This window comes from Pristiophorus japonicus, chromosome 6 (assembly GCF_044704955.1).
Source record: "Pristiophorus japonicus isolate sPriJap1 chromosome 6, sPriJap1.hap1, whole genome shotgun sequence".
Classification (NCBI taxonomy): Eukaryota; Metazoa; Chordata; class Chondrichthyes; family Pristiophoridae; genus Pristiophorus; species Pristiophorus japonicus.
In genome coordinates this window covers 224318444-224326532 of record NC_091982.1, presented here as the reverse complement: position 1 = coordinate 224326532, position 8089 = coordinate 224318444, and positions in this window count along the sequence as shown.

The window sequence follows — 8089 nt, the reverse complement described above, 5'->3', positions numbered from 1 at the left end:
AGGGCACGAGTGTCGGCGTCCTAATGGTCACTGGCAGACATGTGCAAGCCGTGTATATAATGTTGGCAGCCATGTTGAATCCTCACTTTGAGAATAAATAAACTGGAGTAAGGTCATGCCTGAACTAGCTCACCGTACTTAGCCTCGTGGAGTTATTCGATACTTAACAAGAGTTACTGAGTGACAGTGTAAGGGAGCTGGATTAACATCAGTACAGATACAGTCATTAACATTAGGCGTGGGTGTTAGGGGTTACTGAGTGACAGTGAGAGAGTTGGATTAACATCAGTACAGATACAGTCAGTAACACAGGGTGCTGGGGGAGAGGGGTTACTGAGTGACAGTGTAAGGGAGCTGGATTAACATCAGTAGAGATACAGTTAGTAACACAGGGCGCTGGGGGAGAGGGGTTACTGTGTGACAGTGTAAGGGAGCTGGATTAACATCAGTCATCATCATCATAGGCAGTCCCTCGAAGTGAGGATGATTTGCTTCCACGCCAAAAAAAGGATGAGTTCACAGTTGTTTCAATGAAAGACCTAATATTCCAGGTCCTGAACTACATGTTGGAAAACAGTGACAGGATCGGTCCTAGTCAGCATGGATTTATGAAAGGGAAATCATGCTTGACAAATCTTATAGAATTTTTTGAGGATGCAACTGGTAGAGTGGACAAGAGAGAACCATTGGATGTGGAGTATTTAGATTTTCAAAAGACTTTTGACAAGGTCCCACACAAGAGATTGGTGAGCAAAATCAAAGCACATGGTATTGGGGGTAATGTACTGACATGGATAGCGAATTGGTTGGCAGACAGGAAGCAGAGAGTCGGGATAAACGGGTCCTTTTCAGAATGGCAGGCAGTGGCTAGGGGGGTGCCGCAGGCTCAGTGCTGGGACCCTATCAATGATTTAGATGAAGGAATTGAGTGTAATATCTCCAAGTTTGCGGATGACACTAAGCTAGGTGGCAGTGTGAGCTGTGAGGAGGACGCTAAGAGGCTGCAGGGTGACTTGGACAGGATCGTGGTGAGTCGGCGAGAGGCTCGGGAGGTGCGTGTAGAGGCCTATAAAAAGGCCCAGCGTCCGTGAGAGTTCGTGGTGAGTTCGGCTAGAGGCGTGCTTGTGCAGCTGCAGCAGGGAGAGAAGGCAAAAAGAAGTAGAAGGAAATCGAAAGATGACGTCACAGCCAAGCGGGTAAGTGATTGGCTGGTGATTGGTAAGTACCGTATATACTCGCGTATCATGCGACTTTTGAAGACCTAAATTGTAAACTAAATTTGGGGGGTAGCATGATACGCGAGATACAAAATTTGCGGGTGTGAAGTGCTGGCCAAGATTAGGCTGTTAGGCTGTTAAGCAGACCGTATCCACGCTGAATCTCGGCAGGTATCTCCTGGGCTGGATTGCAGCCTCTATTGTCACTTGTACTGTATCTTTGCTGTGGTCTAGAGATCGCCACCCACAACTCCCTCTGAAGTTTGCTGCATTATTAGAGGCTTTAACAATCAAATCTCCATCTATCTCAGCCCATGCTTCTTTTACCCGCAAACACAGTAGAGGCAAATCCGGAGCCTTCATATTCCCTCCCTTCGTAAATGATTTCTCTCCTTCCATCATCCAGTCATTCCATTTCTTTCTTATATTGTCTTTAAATGGCTTATTAATGGATACGTCAAGTGGCTGAATGACGCTAGTCAAGCCAGCTGGAATGATTGCTATATCGGTGTTCGATTCGCGAACAGCTTTCACAACAGAATCTACTCGATGTGACCTAAACATATCCCACACAAGTAAACTTTTTTGGCGTCGTAAACCACCTGCTCTTGATTCCCAAACTCTCTTCAGCCAAATCTTGCAGCCATTATCGTTCATCCATCCTTTTTCGTTTCATGATTCGGTTGTTAAGGTCTGTATTCGATCATTGTTATGTGTTAGGGTACTTGTTACGTGTTGGGTACTTGTTAAACTTGTTTGAAAGCCTAGCCTAGTGTCATCTGGTATCTCAAAAAAGTGACTCGCATGATACATGAGAAAAAATGATAAAATCATGTTTTGGGGATGAAAATTTAGGGGTCGCATGATACGTGAGATCGTAGGATACGCGAGTATATACGGTAGTTTTTCTTTCTCTTTTCTATATCAGTAAGCAACCTTTAGCATTTTTGTTACCAAATTAAGTTAATCTAAGGATTAAGTCATGGCAGGACAGCTCAGACACGTGTTATGTTCCTCCTGTACTATGTGGGAAGTCAGGGACGCTTCCGGTGTCCCTGACGACTACGTGTGCGGGAACTGTATCCGCCTGCAGCTCCTGACAGACCGCATTGCGGCACTGGAGCTGTGGGTGGATAAACTCTGGAGCATTCACGATGCTGAGAATGACGTGAATAGCATGTTTAACGAGTTGGTCTCACCGCAGGTAAAGGATACACAGCCAGATAGTAAATGGGTGACCAGCAGGAAGAGAAGAGCAAGGAAGGTAGTGCAGGGGTCCCCTGCGGTCATTCCCCTGCAAAACAGATACACCGCTTTGGGTACTGTTGCGGGGAATGACTCATCAGGGGGGAGCAGCGGCAGCCAAGTTCATGGCACCGTGGCTGGCTCTACTGCACAGGAGGACAGGAAAAAGAGTTGGAGAGCTATAGTGATAGGGGATTCGATTGTAAGGGGAATAGATAGGCGTTTCTGTAGCCGCAACTGAGACTCCAGGATGGTATGTTGCCTCCCTGGTGCAAGGGTCAAGGATGTCTCGGAGCGGGTGCAGGACATTCTGAAAAGGGAGGATGGACAGCCAGTTGTCGTGGTGCACATTGGTACCAACGATATCGGTAAAAAACGGGATGAGGTCCTACGAGACGAATTTAGGGAGCTAGGAGCTAAATTAAAAAGTAGGACCTCAAAAGTAGCAATCTCAGGATTGCTGCCAGTGCCACGTGCAAGTCAGAGTAGGAATCGCAGGATAGCTCAGATGAATACGTGACTTGAGGAGTGGTGTAAGAGGGAGGGATTCAAATTCCTGGGGCATTGGAACCGGTTCTGGGGGAGGTGGGACCAGTACAAAGTGGACGGTCTGCACCTGGGCAGGACCGGAACCAATGTCCTAGGGGGAGTGTTTGCTAGTGCTGTTGGGGAGGAGTTAAATTAACATGGCAGGGGGATGGGAACCTATGCAGGGAGACAGAGGGAAATAAAATGGAGGCAGAAGCTAAAGAAAGAAAGGAGTAAATAAAAGTGGAGGGCAGAGAAACCCAAGGCAAAAAACTAAAAGGGCCAAATTACAGAAAAATTCTAAAGGGGCAAAGTGTGTTGAAAAGACAAGCCTGAAGCTCTGTGCCTCAATGCGAGGAGTATTCGGAATAAGGTGGACGAATTAACTGCGCAGACAGCAGTTAACAGATATGATGTAATTGGCATCACGGAGACATGGCTCTAGGGTGACCAAGGCTGGGAATTCAACATCCAGGGGTATTCAACATTTAGGAAGGATAGGCAGAGAGGAAAAAGAGGCGGGGTGGCATTGCTGGTTAAAGAGGAAATTAATGCATTAGTAAGGAGGGACATTAGCCTGGATGATGTGGAATCGGTATGGGTGGAGCTGCGGAATTCCAAAGGGCAGAAAATATTAGTGGAAGTTGTGTACAGACCACCAAACGGTAGTAGTGAGGTTGGGGACAGCATCAAACAAGAAATAAGGGATGTGTGCAATAAAGGTACAGCAGTTATCATGGGCGACTTTAATCTACATATTGATTGGGCTAACCAAACTGGTAGCAATGCGGTGGAGGAAGATTTCCTGGAGTGTATTAGGGATGGTTTTCTGGACCAATATGTCGAGGAACCAACTAGAGAGCTGGCCATCCTAGACTGGGTGATGTGTAATGAGAAGGGACTAATTAGCAATCTTGTTGTGCGAGGCCCCTTGGGGAAGAGTGACCATAATATGGTAGAATTCTTTATTAAGATGGAGAGTGACAGTTAATTCAGAAACTAAGGTCCTGAACTTAAGGTGTGAATTGGCTAGAATAGACTGGCAAAGGATACTTAAAGGGTTGACGGTGGACAGGCAATGGGAAACCTTTAAAGATCACATGGATGAACTTCAGCAATTGTACATCCCTGACTGGAGTAAAAATAAAATGGGGAAGGTGGCTCAACCGTGGCTAACAAGGGAAATTAAGGATAGTGTTAAAACCAAGGAAGAGGCATATAAATTGTCTAGAAAAAGCAACCAACGTGAGGACTGGGAGAAATTTAGAATTCAACAGAGGAGGACTAAGGATTTAATTAAGAGGGGGAAAATAGAGTACGAGAGGAAGCTTGTAGGGAACATAAAAACTGACTGCAAAAGCTTCTATAAATATGTGAAGAGAAAAAGATTAGTGAAAACAAAAGTAGATCCGTTGCAGTCGGATTCAGGTGACTTTATAATGGAGAACAAAGAAAAGGGAGACCAATTGAACAAATACTTCGGTTCTGTCTTCACGAAGGAAGACACAAATAACCTTCTGAATGTACTAGGGGACAGTGGGTCCAGTGAGAAGGAGGAACTGAAGGATATCCTTATTTAGCGGGAAATTGTGTTAGGGCAATTGATGGGATTGAAGGCCGATAAATCCCCGGGGCCTGATAGTCTGCATCCCAGAGGGCTTAAGGAAGTGGCCCTAGAAATAGTGGATGCATTGGTGATCATTTTCCAACAGTTCGACTCTGGATCAGTTCCTATGGACTGGAGGGTAGCTAATGTAACACCACTTTTTAAAAAAGGAGGGAGAGAGAAAACCGGCAATTATAGACCGGTTAGCCTGATATCAGTAGTGGGGAAAATGTTGGAATCAATCATTAAGAATGCAATAGCAGCACATTTGGCAAGCAGTGACAGGATCGGACCAAGTCAGCATGGGTTTATGAAAGGGAAATCATGCTTGACGAATCTTCTGGAATTTTTTGAGGAAGTAACTAGCAGAGTGGACAAGGGAGAACCAGTGGACGTGGTTTACTTGGACTTTCAAAAGGCTTTTGACAAGGTCACGCACAAGAGATTGGTGTTCAAAATCAAAATGCATGGTACTGGGGGTAATGTACTGATGTGGATAGAGAACTGGTTGGCAGACAGGAATCAGAGAGTCGGGATAAACGGGTCCTTTTCAGAATGGCAGGCAGTGACTAGTGGAGTGCCGCAGGGTTCAGTGCTGGGACCCCAGCTCTTTAAAATATACATTAACGATTTAGATGAAGGAATTGAGTGTAATATCTCCAAGTTTGCGAATGACACTAAACTGGGGGTGGTGTGAGCTGTGAGGAGGACGCTAAGAGGCTGCAGGGTGACTTGGACAGGTTAGGTGAGTGGGCAAATGTATGGCAGATACAGTATAATATGGATAAATGTGAGGTTATCAATTTTGGGGGCAGAAACACGAAGGCAGAATACTATCTGAATGTCGGCAGATTAGGAAAAGGGGAGGTGCAACGAGACCTGGGTGTCATGGTTCATCAGTCACTGAAAGTGGGTATGCAGGCACAGCAGGCGGTGAAGAAGGCAAATGGTATGTTGGCCTTCATAGCTAGGGGATTTGAATATAGGAGCAGGGAGATCTTACTGCAGTTGTACAGGGCCTTAGTGAGGCCTCACCTGGAATATTGTGTTCAGTTTTAGTCTCCTAATCTGAGGAAGGACATTCTTGCTATTGAGGGAGTGAAGCGAAGGTTCACCAGACTGATTCCCGGGATGGCTGGACTGTCATATGAGGAGAGACTGGATTAACTGGCCTTTATACACTGGAGTTTAGAAGAATGAGAGGGGATCTCGTAGAAACGTATAAGATTCTGACAGGACTGGACAGGTTAGATGCGAGAAGAATGTTCCCGATGTTGGGGAAGTCCAGAATTAGTGGACATAGCCTTAGGATAAGGGTTAGGCCATTTAGGACTGAGATGAGGAGAAACTTCTTCACTCAGAGAGTTGTTAACCTGTGGAATTCCCTACCGCAGAGAGTTGTTGATACCAGTTCATTGGATACATTCAAGAGGGAGTTAGCTATGGCCCTTACGGCTAAAGGGATGAAGGGGTATGGAGAGAAAGCAGGAAACGGGTACTGAGATGAATGATCAACCATGATCTTATTGAATGGTGGTGCAGGCTCGAAGGGCCGAATGGCCTACTCCTGCACCTATTTTCTATGTTTCTATGTATGTTGAAGGATGGAAGATGCCTGTGCATTTTTTTAACCGTGTGGGGCCGTTGCACACCAGCCACCACACGGACTTGACAGAGCTTGGTCTTGGTCCAGTGGCAAGATTTAACCAAGACGACTGGAAACCTGGTCTGCTGCACGGACCGAATGCACACACATGTTGCAGTATAGGCAGGCCCGTGCTGGCCCTGAGCCCACGCCTCTCCTGGGCCCCGATCACCTCCCTCTACATTCTCTCGGCACTCCTTCGCCCCGACCTCGCCGCTCCTGCTATATCTGCCCACGCTCCAATCATCGACCTGCCATCGCCCTCCTGCACCAGCTCGCGTTGCTCCCTGAAGAAGTATGCCTCCACGCTGTACACGGGCCGCTCACGCTATCAGCACTATGCATTACTTTACGCTACAATTTATACTGGCTTATGCTTGTCTTCCTTCGCATTTAATCAGATGTCCATGTTTATTCTTCCACAGCAATAAAGTTCATTCATGGAATTATTAAAAATTACTCACTTGTCCAGCACCTTGACAGTTTCTCGGAGACGACAACACAAGCCATCGTGGATGTATGCCATTTTCAACACTTCCTGAAGGGCAGTGTTAACATCCATGACACCTCTGGCAGTTATACTATCAAAAATAAATTATACAGAATGCTGGTAACTGCTACTATTTCTTATGGATTTGATGGCAACATACCACATAAGGAAGTTATGGCTTTGAGCTACATTAGTAGAGATACAGTCAGTAACACAGGGCGCTGCGGGGAGAGGGGTTACTGAGTGACAGTGTGAGGGAGCTGGATTAAGATCAGTAGAGATACAGTCAGTGACACAGGGTGTTGGGGGAGAGAGATTACTGAGTGACAGTGTGAGGGAGCTGGATTAAGATCAGTAGAGATACAGTCAGTGACATAGGGTGTTGGGGGAGAGAGGTTACTGAGTGACAGTGTGAGGGAGCTGGATTAACATCAGTAGAGATAATGGTCTAGAACCTCCATTCTTTTTGCTGCTTAACGCCCACAACGCCCATTTAAACACTGAAATGATGTATAACGCCCAGATATCGCCCATTTTGACACAAAATGGAAATTGACGAGCATTTTTCAGAAACTTAGCGCCGACCATTACTTTCCCCATGTGCTTAACGCCGAGAAAAAATATTACTGCCCGCCCACATTTCTTGGGCGGAATCAACAGAATGGGCGAAATCAATGGCCATAATATCGCCCAACGTTACTTTCGGCACGGAATTAATGCCGAAATTCAATATTAATGCGCGGTGACTTATTTTTGTATATTTGTGCATATTTACCCAAACTAGCGGCCATGGAGATCGGCCATCATCAATTTCATCACCTCGCACACATATCGGCCACAATATCGCTTGCTTAAAAAACAAATCACAGCATTATGGACGCCATGTTGTAGATCACATAGAAGCATAGAAACATAGAAAATAGGTGCAGGAGTAGGCCATTTGGCCCTTTGAGCCTGCACCACCATTCAATAAGATCATGGCTGATCATTCCCTCAGAACCCCTTTCCTGCTTTCTCTCCATACCCCTTGATCCCCTTAGCCGTAAGGGCCATATCTAACTCCCTATATCCAATGAACTGGCATCAACAACTCTCTGCGGCAGGGAATTCCACAGGTTAACAACTCTCTGAGTGAAGAAGTTTCTCCTCATCTCAGTCCTAAATGGCTTACCCCTTATCCTAAGACTGTGTCCCCTGGTACTGGACTTCCCCAACATCGGAAAAATCTACCCACATCTAACCTGTCCCGTCCCTTCAGAATCTTGTATGTTTCTATGAGATCTCCTCTCATCCTTCTAACCTCCAATGTATAAAAGCCCAGTTGATCCAGTCTCTCCTCATATGATAGTCCAGCCATC